This window comes from Chionomys nivalis, chromosome 8 (assembly GCF_950005125.1).
Source record: "Chionomys nivalis chromosome 8, mChiNiv1.1, whole genome shotgun sequence".
Lineage (NCBI taxonomy): Eukaryota > Metazoa > Chordata > Mammalia > Rodentia > Cricetidae > Chionomys > Chionomys nivalis.
The window spans coordinates 13772215-13794474 of NC_080093.1; the positions used below are offsets into that span (position 1 = coordinate 13772215).

The 22260-nt window shown below is 44.9% G+C and overlaps 1 protein-coding gene across 2 annotated transcripts in view; it reads right to left on the reverse strand.

The window, feature by feature from the left end:
* Positions 1 to 22260, reverse strand: part of Cnnm2 (cyclin and CBS domain divalent metal cation transport mediator 2) — a 123218-nt gene that overhangs the window by 73403 nt on the left and 27555 nt on the right. The window lies entirely within an intron of this gene.

Below are 22260 nucleotides of genomic sequence, written 5' to 3' on the forward strand. Positions count from 1 at the left end.
AACCCCAAAACAGTAGAGGATCTACTGTTCTTTCTCTATGTTTTTGTTTTCCAATAGTTAAGAAAAAAATGAAGCCAAACTTTGGATCTCTAAAAAATGTCAAATTGAAAAGTCTTTAGAAAGACTAACAGAAAGCACTGGTCTGAGCTCCCAAGGTCCAAATGAGGAGCAGAAGGAGAGAGAACATGAGCAAGGAAGTCAGGACTACGAGGGGTGCACCCACCGAGACGGTGGGGCCGATCTAAAGGGAGCTCACCAAGGCCAGCTGGACTGGGACTGATGGAGCATGTGATCAAACCGGACTCTCTGAACGTGTTGGACAAGGAGGGCTGACTGAGAAGCCAAGGACAATGGCACTGGGTTTTGATCCTACTGCATGTACTGGCTCTGTGGGAGCCTAGCCTGTTTGGATGCTCACCTTCCTAGACCTGGATGGAGGGGGGAGGACCTTGGACTTCCGACAGGGCAGGGAACCCTAACTGCTCTTTGGACTAGAGAGAGGGGGTGGGGGTGGGGGGAAGGGGAGGGAAATGGGAGGAGATGGAAATTTTTAAGTAAAAATAAAAAAAAAGACATAATACAAATTATACTGTCAAAAATACAAGAAGTGCAATGACAGGCCCCAGACACCAGAAGGACCAGACAGTATCATAATTCTACACTCATAAACTCAAGACAGACAATTGTTTGGGAGGTCTTTAGATCTTTTTATTTTGGTGTGTTTGTTGCCCAGGCTGGCCTCAAACCTGCAGTGATTCTTGGCCTTCTCCACTTCTCCTGGGATTACAGGCATGAACCACCATGCCCAAGTGGTTGACCTTTCAATTTTAAAGAAGTGGTGTATCAAAATGCATTTGAGATGGATGAAATTTGAAAAATGGGCTATATTAATAATAATTTAACTGTAATTAAAAGCCATTTCAGGGGGTGAAGGATTCCAGGCCCAGATGGTTATACTTGTAAATTTTACCAAGTATTTTAATTTTTTTTAATGAGACAGATCTATGTACCCCAGGTTGTCCTGAAGTTTATATGTAGACCAGGCTGGCCTAGAACTCAGAGATACGCCTGCTTCTTTCCTGGGTGCTGGAATTAAAGGTGTGTATCACCATGCCCATTCACCAAATGCTTTTAAAGAAATAACATCAATTAAACAATCTCTCTAGGAAATAGAAGGGTCCCAACCTCTGAGGTCAGCACTAACCTGATTCCTAGTCAGACCAAACACAAGACTACTGCACAACAAAATGAGAAAACAAAAAACAGACTCTAGTCTTGCCTATAAACATGTGTGCAAAATGCCTCAACACAGGTATTAGCAAACTAAAGCCAGCAATACGTGCAGGCAACATACTATGACTCAGTGGAATTGACCCGAAGAATACAGGTCTGGTTCAAGATTCCCAGAATGTCAATAATCTAAAGAAACCCCACAAGATCGTATCAATAGACACAGAAACAGCTGATAAAAACCAAAACATTCTAGACATAAAAAAAAAAAAAGCCGCAGCCAACTGAGAAGAATCTGCTCCCCTGCCTCAGGTATTGATTAAAACCTTCTAAGTAACATCTAGCTTCACGTGGCTGAATGCATACCCTAGAGACTGGGAAGACAGCAAGGGTGTTCATCAATACTTCCTGCTTACTGTTGAAGAGTGTCTTCAGTTCAGTAAGAAAAAGAGGGAAAACCCATGCAGCTTGGAGGGACAAAGCAAGTTGTCCTTATGCACAAGAACACCACTATCTACAGAGAACTCATGAAAACCAGCTGCGCAGACTACAGTGGGTAGGACTGCAAGGGACAGCCAGAGGCAGTGCCAAACAACAAACAAAAAAACCGGGCTAGTGATGCACACCTTTAAATCCAGCACTCAAGAGGCAGAGGCAGGCAGATCTCTGAGTTTAAGGCCAGCCTGAACTACTTAGAGAATTCCAGGACAGCCAGGGCTACATAGGGGGACCCCTGTCTCTAAAAAACAAAACAACAAAACCAAAACATTCATAGTGTAGCAAATAAAGTCACTTTTACTGCATATTAAATAAATAAATTATATCCTTTCAATAGCCCATCATCCAAGCATGCTGTCTGAAAGAAGTCAGTACACAAAATTATATTCTAAAAACCTGATGTCAATGTAATGACATCATTCTTCCACAACCCCCTCCCCAGCAAGTGTAACACACTCCCAACAGACTAAGGAAAATGATAGTTAATTAAGAAGGTGAAAACTAGGGACATCAAAATCTGATAGGATACGGTCTACATGCCCTGATTACACACATGTGACAGTCCAAGTGTGTAATCCAGCACCTGGGAGACAGGAGGAACAGAAACTGAAAGTCATCCAGTGGTGACCACGATGGGCTGCAAGAGACCTTGTTTCAAAAAAAAAAAAAAAATTTAAAATTAAAGTAAATTTAAATAGTTTCAACATTATCCTAAGTTAAATTGGTGAAAAGGAGGAAATCTGGGGCCAGAGAAGCAGAGGCAGGTGGGCAGAACCTTCCGGAGCTGGAGTGAGAGCCTCACCTACCACAGTTAAATACAGAATGAAGAAGGAAGCAGAGTGTGGGGGCGCAGGCCACTGCCATCCAGGTCCATTCCACTCACTCCTGAGCTATCTGTTCTGTCTTTTGGAGACTGGGAAGTCAACAGCCAGATTTGGGGCCTGGGGAGATAACTCGGTCTGTAAAGTGTTTGCCTTAAACACACGATGTCAAGGCCCAGGTCCCATGGGTGGGGGGAAGGTCAAGTGGATGTGGTGGCACACTTGGGACCCCAGCACCGTGAAGGCAGAGACAGTCATATCCCTGGAGCCTGCTGGCCAGCCAGTCTAACCCATGTGGTGAATTCCAGGCCAGGGAAAGATCCTGTCTCAAAATTTAAAAAAAAAAAAAAAATTCAAGGTAGATGGCACCTGAAGACTAACACCCAGGACTGTCCTCCGCTGTCCACACGGACATCCACATATGTGCACACACCCACACTGACACACAGAAGTTCCATTTCTCAGCCCTGCTGCAGCTAAGAGCTAAAGTTCTCGGTGTACTTGTGTGGTATGAAGGAAACCAAAGGCCAGCTTCTGCTGCTTGGGCAGATGGGCACAGCCATGTTTTGGATGCTTCTGCAGAATCATTAGAGCAATATAGTTCTGTATCAAGATGTGTGCGGTATGACCTCGATGTGATTCAAGACAGATGAGCATGATTCTCAAACTCAGGGTATTGGGGAGAGTATAGGATCCTAGAGATGAAGCTCTTCTGGGGACAGGGTGTGTGGAGAAGCAAGCGATCCTACAACCCAGACCACAGCAACAGGAGGGAGAATTCATTATAAGCAAATACAATAGACCAAACAAAAGACACCAAACTCTGGAGTTATCAGACAGCAGGACTCTTTGGAAGAAAGTTGAACAAAAGCTATAGCAGTCTAAAACCATTTGAACAATTAAAGGTTGAAATGGGATCAACTAGCCCTGCTAGTATATAACTAAAAACAAAGGTCTTAAGCTTTTTCCCAGAAAAAGTCACATTCAGAAAATCAGATAGCAATCCAAAGGAAGTCTGGAAACACTCAGCAGCCAAACTAGATCAATAACCCACTGTCAGCACTGGATATGGACAGACACTGTGCTCTGAGAAAACCTAGTGTCACTATCTCAAAGGGGAGATGCACCAGCTACTCATCCAGTGAAATTTCCTGAGTTTCAAGATCTGGAAACCAATTCAAATAAACACAACAGGGACAAGAGACTACAAGAGAGCCAGGAAACAACTCTATGGTATTCTCTTAGCCGAAGGGCTCTGCTCAGAAGGACCCACGGGAGGAGAGCAAAGCCATCCTCCCATGCTGCAAGGCAAGAATCCATTTACCTCCTGGCATGTGCTCACCCTGGTGAGGCTGTAATTATGGCCCCATTTTCTAGAGGAACGTAAGCTGGGAGAGATGAACTTGATTTACTCACAGCTGCAGAACGATGGAGCCGAGGCTAAATTTCCAAGGCTTTTACGGGCAGAGGTACACACATGGCAGGCTGCAGAATTGGAGATGGCTATGGAATCACATTCCCCCACACAGACAGGCAGGCACGCACACACAGCTCAACTTCCCAGCAGAGTTAGCTCCCAGGACAAGGTCGGTGCCCCATCCCCGCCCCGACAAGGTACAGCACCTGAGCAATCTTTAACAAATGCATTGACTTTGGGAGCAAGGAAAGGATGCCCAAGAAGGAAATTTCTGCTTCTGAAAGCATCTTCTTTAGATGCAAAGATTTTTTGTTTAAACTGCCCACAATCATTTGCTCAGGAAATATGCTACAGATGCACTTGTAAATAAGTGTGCATAGCAGATATAACTGGTATATTTATACATGTGTGCAGAGAGGAAAGCTGAGTTAAATTTACCTTTAATCTATGGAGAAAATGGTTTGCTAATAACAGAGTTCAACCATCCCTTCAAAATTAAGGGCTGCTGATGCCATCTGAGGTGGCAGATGCTTCCACCCTCAACATCAGGAGGCTAAGGAGAGAGGGTCCAGAGTTTAAGGCAGCGGACGCAGTGACACCCTCTCTAGAAAAGCTGGGGAGAGCATAACCAGATAAACAGTTAAGAACTTTTTCTAGCTAGGCAGTAGTGGCACACACCTTCAATCCCAGCACTTGGGAGGCAGACGCAGGTATATCTCTGAGTTCAAGGCCAGCCTGGTCTACAAAGCTAGTTCTAGAACAGTCAGGGCTATCCAGAGAAACACTGTTTCAAAAAACCAAAATAAAATAACAATAATTATGAAAAGAAAAACTGAACTTCTTCTAAGTACTTGGATCAAAATGGGGCCGCATATTGCTCTCTCCTGCCCCTCGCACTGACTGATGAGTGTCCTGTCTACTTGGAAGCTTAGTGGAAATTGAGGTGCCGTCAGGATTGTCAGCGATAAACGACACTGATCCCATGGTCGCCACGAAGCACCAGAAACTTCACAGTGAAATGGGTGACAAGGACATGCTTCAGGCTTGAGAGATGGCTCAGAGGTTAAGAGCACTTACTGAGGACACAGAGGACCCAATGGCAGCTTTCAATGGCCTGTACCTCCAGCTCCAGGATATCTGGTGCCCTTCTCTACCCTCAGCAGGTTTCTGCATGTGCGTGGTGCACATACATATACCCATTATACTCAGGCACACACAATTTTTTAAAACTACAAGTAAAGAGGTCAAGACCATGGTGGGGATACCCACAGAAACAGTTGACCTGAGCTAGTGGGAGCTCACTGACTCTGGACTGACAAAGGGGAGCGGGGAGAATGGGATGGGACACCTGCATAGGACCAAACTAGGCCCTCTGAATGTGGGTGACAGCTGTGTGGTTGTGGCAGTCTGTGGGACCACTGGCAGTGGGACCAGGATTTATCCCTACTGCTTGAACTGGCTTTTTGGAATCCATTCTCTTTGGAGAGATACCTTGCTCAGCCTTGGTCCTATCTCAGTGATGTGCCAGACTTTGTTGGCTCCCCATGGGAAAGTCTTACCCTCTGAGGAGTGGATGGGGATGGGGTTGGGGGAATGTGGGGGGAGCAGGAGGAGGGGAGGGGGAGAAGAAACTGGGATTGGTATGTAAAATGAGAAAAAATGGTTTAAAAAAGAAAGAAAAGAAATGGCAATAAAAAAATCAAAAGCATTAAAAAGACGCAAATAGTCCTATAGGAGTGATGGGTGCAATGTCAATATTAAGACCAAAGGAGTAGATTAATTCTTTGAATAAATGCAAATATAGCCAGAGGCATTATGAACGTCATGGCAAACAGAAACTTCTGTGGTGCCCGTTATCGGAAATGTGCCACCCCAGATAACAGTTCCAAGTTGCCTGAGTGCTTGAAAAATTCTTGAGTCCACTTGCAGAAATGAGACCTTAAAAACAAAGTGGTTGGGATAGTTCAGAAACCTAGGGTAGAACCAGGCACGACTGGCAAAACAAACAAAAACAACGAATAATTCCTAAGGATGTTCTGCTATACTCAGATTGGTGCCTAGTTCAGTTTTCACTGGAGAGGCTGCCTCCAGTAGCTGATGGGAACAAACTAACATACAACTTTTTCTTAATTCCAATACTTATGCAAACAATACTTTAAGTAGAGTTAGTCAAAATTCACTCCAAAAACCCATATAAATCAAGAATCTTCTTAAACATGCAAAGGACCAAATAAACCTTTATTTACTGAAGTAACTCTCCCTCCCACCTCACCAACCCCCCCCAAAATGACAAAAAGAAAGCTAACCACATTAAAGTGTTTAGAAAAGACCACATTACTTGCCAAAGAGTAATCCAGCCTTTACTAGTTACTGCTCAAAAACAATGCTTTCTGAACTATTTGAACTACTGGGATGGCCAAGAAGGTAATGGAAGGTTCTCCTGCTCCTCCTGACCTGCTTGCCAGGGCACGGGAGCAGAAGCCTGATTATGCAGACGGGCAAAAGCTGCTAGTGGAACGTGGTATCCAGAATTTAAATTGGGCCTGTCTTGTACACTCAGGAAGCTAAGAAAATAAGAACCAATCTTACTACAAAAGCCATTGTCACCTGACATCTGGAGTTGACACTGGGTGCTCACTCTGCATTGTATACCTAATATTCCTGATCTGCTTAACTTTCAGAACTCAAAACCTTCCCTTTTGAAAATGCCCATTCACAGGTGACTTCTGGAGCCGTTGAGGGGAAAGCTGATGGCCAATGTTACTAAGTCTTGATTCCTGGGAATCAAGTTCACTGACCAATACACCATCATGGCTTCCAAACTGGGCTGAAGGCTCTTACCCTCGATTATGGATGAAACAGTTAAATGTTGGTTTTAAGTATAGTATCGGCAAAGAGAACCCAATTCACGTTTGTGAAGTTAGCAGCGAATCACGAGCTAAGTCCACTAGGTGCTCCGTCTGTGCTGCAGAACCTGGATAGCTCCTAAATTGTAGCCAACGCGTCTGTGTGTGCATAAGACTGCATTCGTCATCAAGGAAAAGTACATGTTTTGTTTAAGATTCTCAAAATAATATGTAAACAGTGGGGGCTAGAGAGAAGCCTCGGTGATTAAGAGCACTGGCAGCTCTTCCAAAGATTCCAGATTCGATTCCCAGCACCCACATGGCAGCTCACAACTGTCTGCAACTCCAGTTCCAGGGATGCAGCTCTGGCTTCTGGCTTCTATGGGCACTACTCTGCTCAAATGTTCTACATAGACTACACACAGGTAATACTCCCACATACATAAAATAATAAAATTTGATATTGAAACAAAATTTGTCCATAAACCACAGACTTAGGCAGGGATGTCCAATCTTGGGACATTGTGATACGACAGTGTCATCTACAGTGTATCTGATGGGCCACATTCACAGCCATAGGTTGGAAATGACTGATGAGGATTTCCTTCCAACCAAATAAAGCCACTTTTGCAACATGTATGCTACTTTCCATTAGAGCAGGTTTATGTGCAAATGTATCAACTACTGATTTCCACATCAAATAAGGTAATATATGTAGGAGCTCCCAGAATCACCCACGGCCACGCTGCTAGCCTGCATCCTGAGGCCTAGGAGAAGACAGTGTGCCTGTCTCCTGCTTCACTCTCTTTGGGCCTTCCGTTTCCTGTATTCAAGAACAGTATCTGTCCCACATTTCGAGCAATTATGGGCAGTGACAATGCTGAAGCAAAGCAGCTAACATTTGTGAGGCCATCTTAGTGCCGTTCTCAGCACAGTGACAAAGAGTATCTCAAGAAGAAAAAGAGAACCAACAGAAGTGGCTGCTATGCGAACTCCAGGCTCGAGAGTCCTGACTCTGAACCACTGAATCAGGACCAGTGGATGGCTGTTCTTCAGCCGTGACAACTGAGGATGTTTGTTAGGAGGAACAACCAGGCTCTGCTCTTCACCAAGGCCAGGGACCCACCATCTACACTTCAAAATATACCACTCGCTAATACATTATGATTAGTAAATAGCCAATCAATACTTGAGTATTTCTAAACGTAGGTTTAAATTTCTAAGTACAGAAGACCAAAATAGAGGTCTCGAGACATTTTTGCCGATGTATACAATGAAAGTGTTGGACAAACATCATACTGAACACAGGCATCATCATGAAATACACACACAAAAACACATTTTTGTATCATGTAGTTATGTGGCTATCTGTGAGGTGCTGTCTCTCAGTGGTTAGCTGCATGTGAAACTTCCTTGGGGACTACTGGCCGCTCTCTCTGTCACCCCAACTCCTCTCCTGGGCGCTGGGTCTCTAAACTACCCTGATTTTCTCCTCGGAATCTTCTCCAGCAGCTCCACTTCCTGCTCCCATTTTAAACATAACTTTCATATTTGCCACTCGGCTCTCAGGCATACTCCTTCTTAGTGATATCATTTGCATCCCCACCTGCCCTTCACCCCAAATCTTCCAAGCTCTGTTCTGGCTGCAGTCTGGATGTCCCCCACAAGCTTGTGTTTTGAATGCTTGTTGCTCAGCTGGCACCGCTGTGGCTGTGGAGCCTTTAGAAGGTGGACCTCTCTGGCAAAAGGCCACTGGGGCTCGGTCTTTCAAGGTTACAGAGGCCTCTGCTAGCAGTTGTACTGTGCCTTGTGGTCCACTTCCAGGTCTCTTCCACATTTTCCCAATACCTTGGTCTAAAACTGCCTGCCATGCCTTCCCCAGCAAGATAATAAAAACCTTCCAACTATGAACCAAAATAAATTCTCCCCCGTAAGTTCATTAAGACAGGTGTTTTGGTCACAGCAATGTGAAAGCAACTGGTGCTTTCTCTGTTTACAATTACTAGACATTTTACATGTGATCGAGAAAGCTGTCTGTTGTATATACACAGAGCCTTCCTTATTTCCCCTTCAATGTCCACACAATATCACTGCTAATTTCTTGGCCTGCTTCTATCAAACCACGTTCTACCCACTTGGGAACAACACTGGACATTTCCAACTTACATGTGGAAGCTGAGTTCTCACTAACTTCTACAGCAGTTTAGTTGACTGCTAATGAGGGGTGGCCCACAAAGTACCCTAAGCCCCCTCATATGCAAGGCTAAACCAATACACTAGCCTTTGTACTCGGGGAAATTCAAAGGGCAAAGTAGGTGTGGACACTGGGAGAGCTTGTTCTCTGCGGACCGAGACAGCACTGAATACCATGGCACACCAGGCCAGGAGAGGCTGCTGCTTAGCCATGAGACACACCGGGGGGCGAGGATGTACGAAAGACTGTAGTCTCTAAGCTGACCTCTGAGCCTGAAGTGTACCAACAATCAAGGGGACCCCCACAGGGGGCAGGACCTGTTTGCTCTCTGGCTAGACGACTCATGAGGCCCTCTGTGCTGGAGACGGTTTAGTGTTAAGAGCACTTGCTCTTGCACAGATTCCCAGCACCCACATGGTGGCTCACAACCCTCTGTAATTCCAGTTCATGGGATCCGATGCTCTCTCCTGATCTCCACAAGAACCAGCACACATGGTGTAGTGATATTTCACTTGTATTTTAATAAAGCTTGCCTGAAGATCAAAAGTAAAACAGCCACACTGATCAGCCATACAAACCAGGCAGTGGTGGCACACACCTTTAATCCCAGTAGCCACACTATAACGTTAGCCATAGAGGCCGGGCAGTAGTGGTACACGCCTTTAATCCCAACACTAGAGAGGAATATAAAATGGGAGGAGGCAGGTCTCACGCTCAGTCTCAATCTGAGGATTCGTGGTGGCAGGATGGCCATTTCAGTCTGAGGTAGAGGTAAGAGCCAGTGGCTGGTTGCTTTGCTTTTCTGATCTTCAGGTTGAAGTGTCTGTCTCTGGGTTTTTATTATTCGTGCTACAATGTGGCGAACAGACATACATGCAAAGAAAACACACACACACAAGGTCTATTCTGTAATATAAACTTACTGAATATAAATTCAAGCTACAAAATCATACTGCAGTGCAGGAATAAGCTTAAGATATATTCCCTAAACACTGCAAGTGCTGCCATCTAGTTCCGAACACAGATGCTCACATACACAAGAAAAATTTGTGTCCAGCTGCTCAAACGTCTCAAGAGTCAAAAATCAATACACTGAAGAAAACAGCTGGCTAAAAAGCCTTGAAGTCAGCCAGCCAGCTCCTAACCAGAGCTTTAGTTCTGGTGACACTTGCAGAAGGCAGCCAGGCCCCTCCCAGACCTCCAGGGGAGCTGCTCCCCCTCCTGAAAACTGGCAGTGGTAGGCGCTTTTCCTTCCCGCCACATCTCTATGAGAATTTGCTTGCCATACAAAGCCCAATAAAAATCCCTCATCTTCTGGAGATAGAATCATGGCAGCTTTCCTGTGACAAGCATTTATTGTGTGGTTACTATAGGCTTCAGGCTAACCAGTAGGACAGATATGGTCCTTGTCCTCTATAGAACTCACAGTCTAGTGAGATGACCCAATAACAGACGACAGCAATCAGGGCACTAGGAAAGACAAGCAGCAGGCTGCTAACAGAGGAGGCTCAGGGAGGCCTACCCCAGCAAAGGGCCTACGACAGTGGCATCTAAAGGGACATCTGAAGGACACTGCAACTCTGAGGTTTTTTTTCTTTTACCTGTATATTTGCACAGATAATTGACTTTTGGTCAAATAGGTTGATAACAGCTCCAAACTGGAATGTTCTTTAGTATGTAGCTGGCATGTTGAATATAAGAAAAACATGCATTTCCATTTATCTTCCAGTGAGGTTGCCCCCAAGACAAAGCAAAGCTGGGTGACATCATCCCATCTTAGATCAACCAATAGGCAGCCACCCTCCAACCAAGATTAGCAGAGCCCCCAGCTCACCACCCAAGACATGCGGCCAATACATGCAATGCACAACCAAGGGTTCTCTGGTACCTAAGTACAGCGCTCGATGGGTGACCTGCCAGCAACAGTGCTTTAAGAAGTACAACTTCTGCTAGCTTCTCTGTGAAGTACGTAAGTCCTCCAAGGACAACTGAGAACCAACAAGTTACACAGGGTTCCAGACAGAAGGAGTCCTCAGAAAACAAGACCTTCCAACGGTACAATCCCCAACAAGAGCAATGCAGAGCCAGACTATGACGAAGTTCTAGAAACCACAACTCCCAAACAGCCTGGAGGACACGTGCAGCCTGATGTTGTTGTCCATGGATTCTGGCAAAGGCTGCGGGGCTGATGCAATGATGGGAACAAAACGTGAACTGGAAGGCCAGCAAGATGGCTCCAAAGGGAAGGGTGCTTGCCGCCCAAGCCTGACAGCTTGGTTCAATGTCCAGGACATTGGATTGAGAGCGCTTCCTCCCCAAAAGTTGTCCGCTAACTCCCATACACATGGACATGTGCTTATGCACTCACATATCCATATCACACACATGGGGATACGATAAATTTAATTACAGAAAGCTAGATGCAGTGCTCCATACCTGCAACCCCAGCACACTGGCAAAGCAACAGGAGAGGTGCTGCTCAAAGTGAGGCGGGAGGCGAGTAGTGACTCCAGATAGTCTGCTGACCTCCACCCGTGCATGAACTTTAGCGCGCTACAGTGCACCACCATAAAGTCAAAGGAGGCCTTGAACTCTTGCTCCTCCTACTCCCAGCTCCTAAATACTGGAAATAGACGTATATGCCATCATTCAACAAAGCTAACTTTTTTTTTGTAAGGAGAAAAAGAAAATTCCCAAAGTTAGGACGAGCAAACACATCAGACACTTTAAAACAGAAACAGAAAACTGAAGCAAACAGTACTCAACTTAATGAGATCAGGAGGTGCCCTGTTGACAACTGTCACTCTGCTCCCATGAGCGCTCTATTCTAGTCCAGGGACGGTAAAAAGCCTTGTGATTTGTCTTCCAAGTCTTCAGATACAAAGACAACAGCCTACTAAGTCCCATTCTCATTAACACAACAATGACAATAGTGTGCCTGCCACTGACCCAAATGGCAGCGCTCAAGGGCCTGCAATCATGTATATTATAATTGTATTAATGTTTCAGCATTATTAGGATGAACATAATTTAATTTTTCTTCACACGGAAACTCAAAGATCCTTAGAGGAAGTCATCAAAGCATCACAGAGCTATAGTCTGAGGACAAACTATGCCCAGTTGACATACTAATATCCACAAGAGAGTAGCTAATGAGAGCTGGGTATACTGCAGCCATCTGATGCTTTACTCTCTAGTCAGGTGGGAGCAGCTCCTCGGGGAACTGTGGTTAGAGTTCACAGTTCTCCATTCTTAATCTTAGTATCGAGAATAGAACAAGAGCCTCTCTCTACCCCCAACCCAAAGACAATCAATCAAAAGCATGCAGGGCTAAGACTGTAGCTCAATTGATAGAGGGCCTGCCTAGCCATCATCAGTGGTTCTCAACCTGTGGGTCATGACCCCATAGGGATCACATATCATATTTATGATTCATAGCAGTAGCAAAATTACAGCTATGAAGTAGCTACAAAATATTATGAGTGGAGGGGTCACCACAGCATGAGGAACTGCATTGAAGGGTCGTAGACTTAGAAGGGTTGAGAACCACTACCTAGCATGCATGAAGCCCCAGAGTCAACCCCTAGCACAGCATAACCCAGGTGTGATGGTGTATGTCTGCAACCCCAGCATTCTGGAGCTACAGGAAGGAGAACCAGAAGTTCACAATCATCCTCAGCTACATACTAAGTTCCAGGCCAATCTGGAAAACAAATAGCCCTGGCAAGTTTTAAGATGAGGTTCCCAACAACATCTCAAAATGCCACAACACACAAGTAGCACAGTGGAAGAGAAGGGCAGGTTCCCATTTAGTCAGTCTTCTAACAAACCCTTAAGATACTTCCAACACAGAGTCAGAGAGACAAACTGCCTCCTTGGAGCTTACAGAAGAGGGCTTGAAAACCATCACCCTAAGCACTGAAACACACACTGTAGCAGGGTTCCAAGGTGGACTCCTATCCCACACTTGAGGGTTTGTAGGATCTACCTGTCTTCAGTTCTGCATGAATCTACAAGGTTCTTCCTGATCTCAACCTTCTGTTTACTTTACCCCCCACACACACCTGAATCCACTGTCTTTCTGATGATTGTGCAGCAGGCTTTAGCCTATTCGGGGATCAGATTGTTTCAGTATCCTTCTCAGCCCCCTAAACACTCCATCTGCAAATGACTTTATGTCCACCATTCTGTTCTCATTGATCACTCTTCTGAATCTCCCTCCTCTCAAGAATGTCAATAGTTCAGAGGGATTCTTTCAGAAAAGTGGGATTTAAGGCTGAAACTGGCCCATGGAACCACCGGAGAGGTGCCAGGAGTCTCTTCTTTCCCACAGTGAAAATATATTGCAAATTGGTGACTTGGTCATAATTATGATTCTCAAAGCAGGGGCCGAATTCCAGAGGAACCAATTCCAATCCACTAGATGTTCTCATCATTTTAACTGGCCATACTTTGCTTCTCTTACTCCATAATCCTAAACTCCACCATGCTGTTTCTTACAAGATGGCACACCAAAGACTTTCACAGCAGGAAGAAGCACTGCAGACCAGTCACTTGGTGCAGGGTTTGCAGACCACGATCCAGAAGTGCCAACACAAGACACTCAGATTTCATCCATGCAGTCTTTAGCAGAGAGTTCCTCCTGCTTTCTAAGTGTCCACGATTTTTAGTCACTGTGCTGTCACTCTGTGAAGGGCCTGCTTTGTTTATTTAATTTATTTTTTAATTTTATGTGTGTTGGTGTCTTGCCTGCATGTATGTCTGTGTGAGTGTGTCGTATGTCAGGTCCCCTGGAACTGGAGTTACATGTGAGCTACCATGTGGGTGCTGGGAATTGAACCTGGGTCCTCTGTCAGAGCAGTCAGTGCTCCTAACCACTGAGCCATCTCCCCAGCCTGGAACTGCCATTTTAATGCCAGCTCACAGAGTCCACTGGGGCAAACCTGCTCCATAAGACACTGCGAGCTCATAACCAACACCCTGCCCAGTTCAACGCTAAGCAAGGCTGAAGCGCATTTACCCGTTCAGGCTCAAACAAGATTACACTCAGCTGCACAATGACAATGCATGTCCCTGTCAATACAGTATGTTAAAATTTGAGAGCCAATTTAAAGTTTCTTGCTTGTTTGAGGAAGATAGGCAGATATTAGTCCCCTACCCATGACTACCATTGTGTGTTCAACTAAGGGCTGCATACCTCCAGTGACAGAAAATTCAGCATCTTCCATGCTGTCATAAAACCTCCATGGCCAACTGTGTCTTAACTGAACACATGCATACATGCATGCATGCATCCACGCACACATGCATGCTTCCATCCACAGGGCACAAATCTTTCTTTACAACTCTTTGACGGCTTGATTCTGTCCCTGGGATCTCCACAGCAAACACTTCGTTTGTCTTCAAGTGGCTTCTTGTGCATTCACTACCTCTAGACACATGTCAAAATCCCTGTCCTGGAACTGGCCTCAATCCTATGGCTGTCTCCACCTCAGTGTACAACAGCACAGAACTACAGGCCCTCCGTTGACACAGCATGACTGACGCACGTTTGGTTGGGGACCAACACCCCAAATGCTACTTTTTTTTTAAATATTTATTTATTATGTATACAATATTCTGTCTGTGTATATGCCTGAAAGCCAGAAGAGGGCACTAAATCCCATTACAGATGGTTGTGAGCCACCATGTGGTTGCTGGGAATTGAACTCAGGACCTTTGGAAGAGCAGGCCAATGCTCTTAACCTCTGAGCCATCTCTCCAGCCCCCCCCCCCAATGCTACTTCTAAGCCACATACCTAGCAGCAGCATCTAGTGCTTCCTTAGGCCATAGGCTCTATGACCAAAACTTACATTCACACCATTAATTAAAACTTACTTTATAGTAACTAGTCCATCATATTGGTCTGACCAAAATATAACTGCGTTCCAGTTTAGACATGGAGCTGTCCTCTGGGTCTCCATTCGTCACACACTCCACTGCCCTGCACCCAGAGTAAAAGCCTCGTCAGGCTACTGTGTGGGGCCACAGACTCTACCTCACATTTCAGCTCCTCTATCTGAGTCACAGAAAACCATTTAACACATACTCCTCTAGAATTCAGTTCTTTTCCAGAGCAACAATAATGAAACGGCTCACACCCACCTCTAACTCCAGCTTCAAGGGATCTAATGCCCTCTTCTGGCCTCCATGCATTGCAGGCACGAACATAATGCACAAACATGCGTGCAGGAAACACACTCATACATACCAAATAAAGTAATAAGCCTTTGAAATTATTTTTAAAAGTTATCTCACAGAAGTTTAATCATAAACACCATTTGGAAGATTAACCTGGCATCAACTAGAAAGAAAAGTTAGGGAAACAGAAATGGAAACACACTCAGGACCATAAAGGTTTTTCCTTTCGTTGTGCTGAGGTACAAACATGAGGTGCAAATTACCCATGTTTTACTGACTCCGAGACGACAAGATGAACCACTACCACGAAGGCACTCGGAATGCTGCCCCCCACATAAGCCAGGCCAGCACCTCAATTCCACAGGCATGAGAAGTGCAGCTCTATCAACACTATCAACAGAACGTTGCAGCGCCTTGAGCTTAACACGACTTCAAACCAGGCAGGGCTGATTGGGGGTACAAAACACAGCAGTTTCCTGACCAACTACGCCACATTTCTCCAGCTCGCTCCACTTGCAACGTGAGCACAGTGAACTCCCTGGGTCTTTCACACAGACGTTAAGGATAGCCAGTCCCAGCAGCAATTGGAACTATTACAGAGGGCTTTCTTTAAAACACCTCAAAGAATTTACAACACTAATTCCAGCACTGGGAAGGTGGAGGTCAGATCAAGGGGTTCAAGGTCATATGTGGCTACACAGTGAGTTTGAATCCAGCCTGGGTTACTTGAGACCCTGACTCAAAGGGGAAAAAAGATTTTACAGTTTGCCAAGAGTGTGGCTCAGTGGCACAGCACCTGCTTAGGAATAGGAAACCCTGGATTCAGTCTCCAGGACTGGGGACAGGCAGGAATTCCGAGTCAGTAGAGACATAGTAAGCTACAATATGACAGCACTGTGCTCCCACTGGGACGGCCAGAAAGGAAAAGTTGTTGACAAGGAGGAGGGAAGCCAGAGCTCTGCAGCACTGCCAGACTGTAAAATAATGGCAAGGCACTAGCAGAACAGCTTGCTTCCCAAAAACGTTAACTACAGACATCCTGTAAGACCTACAATTTTACCCCTGGACATCTTCCCAAGACAGATGAAAACATCTACCCCAACGTTTATGCAAATGTCCACAGGAGCGTTCTGCAAAACAGCTCCCAACCTGGAAACAAGACCAATCCCACCAACTAGCAAATGGATAAATGGAAAGCGCCTGATCCATAGGACAGAACTGACCAGAGAAAGGAATAACCACTAACACTTCCCAAGCCCCAGACTTTAGGCCCAGACCACCGCACTAGTGCAGAGAGCCAGACAGAAAGACTGCGTCTCCAGGAAGCTTCTACATACGTGCATCTACAGAAACAGCTGACCAATCAGCTAGGGGCTGGAAATGCAAGCAGTTGGCTGTAAACCAAGAGGAGGGGACTTCCAGGAACACAGCAAATGCTCCCAAGCAGGGTGGGATAGTTGCACAATTCTATAATTTACTGTAAATTGGATAGTGAAAAGGGGTGAACTTTATGGTATGTAAGTATCAGTTCAATTTGAAAAGAGGAGGGGACTCCAAGGACTGGGCAGTCTGAAGTTCACAGTTCCCTGTATTCTGCAGGCATTTCCTTGATTCTGGGACCTTGTCCCACCAGCGAGAAGACAACTTCCTTGGCCAGTCACCTCCTAGAACTTCCCCAGGCACAGCTGGTTCTACTTCCCAGCCTCTCAAGGTAAAGGTGCTAACCTTTGAAGTTTCTAGGACTGTGGACACAGGTGTCTTCATCTCCTTTACTCCTAATCTAATTAACCTCCTGAAGAATTCCTTGGAGGGACAAGAATTATGATAATAGCAGTCTCTTCTTTACCCCACATGCAAAACTTTTGTAATACTGTAAAACTTCATCAGGGTTTCTTCGGCTGTGATGAAGCACCGTGACCAGAAACAGGTTGGGGAGGAAAGGGTTTATTTAGCTTATACTTCCACATCAGTGTTCATCACCAAAGGAAGACAGGAGCTGATGCAGAGGCCCTGGAGGAATGCTGCTTAGTTCCTCATGGCTTACTCGGTCTGCTTTATTATAGCACCGCTGACCACCAGCCCAGGGATGGCAACACACACCAAGGACCGGGCCCTCCCCCATCAATCACTAATCAAGAAAAGGCTCTATAGGCTTGTTTACAGCCTGGTCTTATGGAGGCATTTTCTCAATCAAGGTTTCCTCCTCTCAGACAACTATACCTTGGCTCAAGTTGACATAAAACTAGTAGCCCAAATACTGAGTCATAAAAACTCTACAGAAAGGCACCATTTAAACAAGATTCAACCCCATGGTAGCAGGGACAATGGCAGAAATGCATACTTTGGAAACACCCAGGGCTAGCAAAGGGCAAAGGCCCCTGTGAAGCTGGAAGACCTGAGTTCGGTCCTCAGGTCCCACAGGAAAGAACTGAACTGGCTCCCACAAGTTGCTCCTTAACCTGCACATGCACAGATGCATATACAAAGCGAAATGTAACTTTTAAAAATAGAAGTCCTACTCCCCTCTTATCCTCTCATCCAAATAATTATCTAATTCTCTTGCAAATTTTCAGAAAACATTTTAGTTTATTAATTCCAGGGGTTCCCCTCAATTCAGGCAGGCATGTACAGAAGTCACATACCATATTTTAAAGCTGAACACAAACATTTGACATGTGAACACACACAAACTCTTTAAGCTGACTGGAATTTAATGAGGTGCAAGAACATATAACTCCATACACCTCAAACCAATGCCTAATTTAAATCAACACAAAAACCCAAACTGGGTCTGGAGAGATGGCTCAGAGGTTAGGAGCACTGCCTGTTCTTCCGAAGGTCCTGAGTTCAATTCCCAGCAACCACATGGTGGCTCACAACCATCTGTAATGAGATCTGGTGCAGAATACAGTATATATAATAAATAAATAAATTTTAAAAATTCTAAAAAAAAAAAAGTGTTAAAAAAAAAAACCCCAACTGGAAATATTATCTCAAGAGGGCCTTCTGGTGGGCCTCAGTTTAGAACGAGGCCTTCTGTGACCCTGGTGCTCATCTCTCAGTGTCGCCGGCATTTGTTCATCCTCCATGACAGACAGCCCGCACAGACTACAATGCTTAGGAAACCCTCGAGAAACTTCAGCAGCCTCCAACTGTGCCCATTACTTTCTGCTTCTTAAATAACTCCTGAAAGTTACTGTTCTTATTTTCAAAGAAAACTGCAATTTATCTTCAAACCAAAACGACTCTGAGATAGAACATATCAAGGCACACCATAAAGCTGCCGATCGTCACTTTGGGGAAACAAGCTTCAGGACCATACAGGGAAGTCGATGCCATCCAGAAGCCATCGCTAACGAAGTAGACACTAGGATTGACAAGCTCCGTTGAGGAGGACAGCAGGTATTAATTATTAAAACAATGAGGGAGGAACACAAAAACGGGGGGAGGGGATTGATTTACTACTCTTCTGATTTAGACAATATGAAATTGTGTGATTTTATTAAATATAAGCCTTCCCATCTTGACAGTAAGAGGCGCACCCCTAGAAGAAAAGGTACTGTGCTTTCATTTTTAAAGTCTACTCCCTGGGGTGGACAGGAGGACGAGGGTGGAGCAGGCAGGACAACACATCCTTAGCTGAGAACTACACAGCTCTGCACACATCTTGGTCTGTGCTACTGTAACAGAACAGCCAGCAATTTATAGAGAAGATAAACTTACTATGGTTCTAGAAGCCGAGGTGTCCAAGCTCAAGGCCGCAGCGAGTTCCAGATCCAGCAAAGCCGTAGACTCGACTTTGAGGCAAGCAATGCATCCAAGAAGGAGGGTGACTGGGCCTCACGTGGCAGAAGGAAAGATAGGCGGCAGCTGGCGAAGGCCCTAGTAAGAGCGTGAGTCCCACGAGCAAACCCAGTGCGCTAATGATCTCTTAAAGGCGCCACCTCTTAATATTCTCAGACCAACCTTCACAGTCCATTACCTGGATTTTGAAGGTGGCATATTTAAACCTTGGTAACTCATTTCGTGCTAACAAGAATCCTACTAGGCACTTAAAAGATGGGAAGACTAGGAACAGAAAAGAAGGTAAACGTAACCTGACTCAAAACTATTAACAGACAAACTTGCTAATTTACCATTTTACGTCTCCTAGGTTGAGTTTGTCAAATTAACTAGCCCCAGCCGGGCGATGGTGGCGCACGCCTTTAATCCCAGCACTCGGGAGGCAGAGGCAGGCGGATCTCTGTGAGTTCGAGACCAGCCTGGTCTACAGAGCTAGTTCCAGGACAGGCTCCAAAGCCACAGAGAAACCCTGTCTCGAAAAACCAAAAAAAAAAAAAAAAAAAAAAAAATTAACTAGCCCCAGCAAATGGTCAATTACAGGACACCTGGCAAAAGACCACTGTCATTTCTCAATTAACATCTAATTAGCCCTAATTAACTGGATATGTCAAGTAATTTTAATGTAACATCATGTTGTTTTACAAAATTATCCTTCATTAAAGTTGGCAAACTGTAAAGCCCTTGAGGGCAGACTCAAATCCTCGCAGAATACTGTTGAGAAGATTGGGACTTTGACATTCACTACTTGCAAGAAAGATTGATAAACATTTGCCTTTTTCTGTCATTGAAAGCAAGGGCTTATTTGTCTGATTCTTAAGAGACTACTCCCTGAGCAGAAATAGTTGTCCTCTGAGTTGCACAGCTGTTCCTGTCCCTGTGAGCATTTGTATTTAAACCTTTTCATGTGTGCTATATCTTCCCAACACAAAGGAACTTTAAATGTTTCTTAAGCATCCAGTACAGATGCCACAGAAAGTTTAATTGATAAAAATGACCCCTTTTCCCGACATTTCTGCCATAAAGATGCTCAAAATCAATTTGTCTAATTAAAAAAAATAAAAGAAAGAAATACAAATGTCTGCAATAAGAATAAGATTCTCCAGCCACAATCAGCCTCGAATCAAAGGAGACTTCTGTCATCAGGTTCTAATTAAGAACGGCGCTAAAGCAGATGGAGGACAGCTTTAATCCTCACGCTAAGTTGATACTGCTCCGGTGAAAACACAGAAAAATTGTTTGGACAAGCCAACTGAACAAACACGATATTGGATGTCTAGAGGAAAGCCGTTCTTAAAGAGTCTACTTTCCAGTAGACGGCTATCTGGACTTGGACTGATAATGGCTGAAGGGGAAGGGATCACAATGTTGCTGACATTCCAGCCAGGACGGGGCGGGGGTGGGGAGTGAGGGTGGGGGCCAGGGGGAGGGGTGTGCTGTGCTTTCCCACCCCTCCTTCAAAAAATATTTTCTTATTTTATGTGTATAGGTGTTTTGGCTGCGCTTGTGTGTGTGCACCACATGCATGCCTGGTGCCACAGAGGCCAGAGGCCAGCGTTTGAGTCCCTGGAGCTGTAGTTACAGACAGGTGTCCTGTGAGTGCTAAGACTCCAACCCAGGTCCTCTGTGAGAGTAGCCAGTGAGTGCTCTTAACCTCCAGACCTCTTTTAAAAAGGTTTCTTCTTTTGAAACTGCTTAGTCTTCATTCCATTTTACTTACTCTTAACATTTACTCTACAATATAAAGATACTTCCATAGAAAATTGTTACACACAGACACACAAACAAGCACATATTCATGCACCCACTAAATAAATAAAATAATAAATAAGTAAATAAAGTAATAAAATATTTGAAGTTTCAGTGTTTGGATTTCAGCAATGCTCAATCAGTAAACTCTATATAAATATTTCAAAATCTGAGAAACTTCAAAACCTGCACCTCTTCTGGTCCCAAGCATTTTGGATAAGGGAGACCCGATGTTCCATGTAGCACCTTAAGCTGTACCAAAATCAACACAACAGTGTCTTAAAAACACAGTTTACTTCAGTTAGCACCTAATTCCTCAATGTGTAAGAAGTCCCGCAGCAAATGAAGGCTAGCAAGAGCTGATGTTGGTGAGAAGAAAAACCACACAATTCTCAAAACAATAGTTTGCTGACATGCGATAAAAACATAAATGAACATAACACAGTCAGAGTCATTGCCTACTGACACCATGCAAGTGTTAATGGAAAAATATCAGCCAGTGCACAAAGGTCAAAGTTCAAACTAAAGGCCCTAGCACTCAGAACCTTTGTGGATCTGTCTGGCTTTCTGGTCTTCTCCAAATTCTCTCACCCCTTTGGCTTTGCTTCATTTCAGAAGAAAGGAAACCGAAGCTCTATCACCAGCAGGAGCCATGGCCATCCTTCGAGGCCATCCTCAGAAACCGACTTCTGTCTACAGTTCAACTCCACAGTGTTCTCTGTCTCAAAATGCCAGCGTGGCCAGTAAAATCTGGCAGGTTCTTCGTCCTACAGATGAAGGCAATGCTGTCAATTGGTGGACCACGCGGGATCGGGGCATCCTTGTCTCTGTATGATCTCAGATATCGTCACAGCACAACCGCACATAGCGCACAGAAGATGAGCAGGCACCTCGGAACAGTGCTGCAGCACAAGATAGATGATGCTACATCGGGTCCCTTGCTACCTTATAGGCTTCTGTTAATGGATTCACAAACTTAAGAACACATTCATCAAAGATTACTACAAACACTGGTGATGGTTTGCTGCATGGCTGCAATCCCAGGCAGGGGCAAGCAGATCTCTGTGAGTTCGAGACTCACAGAGCAAGTTTCAGACCAGCCAGGGCTACATAGTAAGACCCCATCAACATGACCAACAACAACAAACAATATGATTTTATCTACAGAACTGCAGAAGGGCTAGGTGTCACTTCCAACGCTGCACCTCACTGAGTAACCTGAGAGAGTGACCTGGTCTTTGTAGCTTCAGTCTCCTGACTAAACCAGGACTAGCAGGGACTACTCCATAAGACTTCTGTGAAGTCAAAAGAAATAACGGGAAACAATTCATTAAAAGGAGCTCAGTATCTAGCAGCTCCTCCCTTTCACAGGTTAGAGTTGCGAGTGACAGCTGAAGCAGCACTGAAGCTAATGTTGGTCTTCAGACTTTTATCCCCGCCATTCTTCACTGCAAACCGCTTGCCTCAGCCCAGAACTGCTGGGT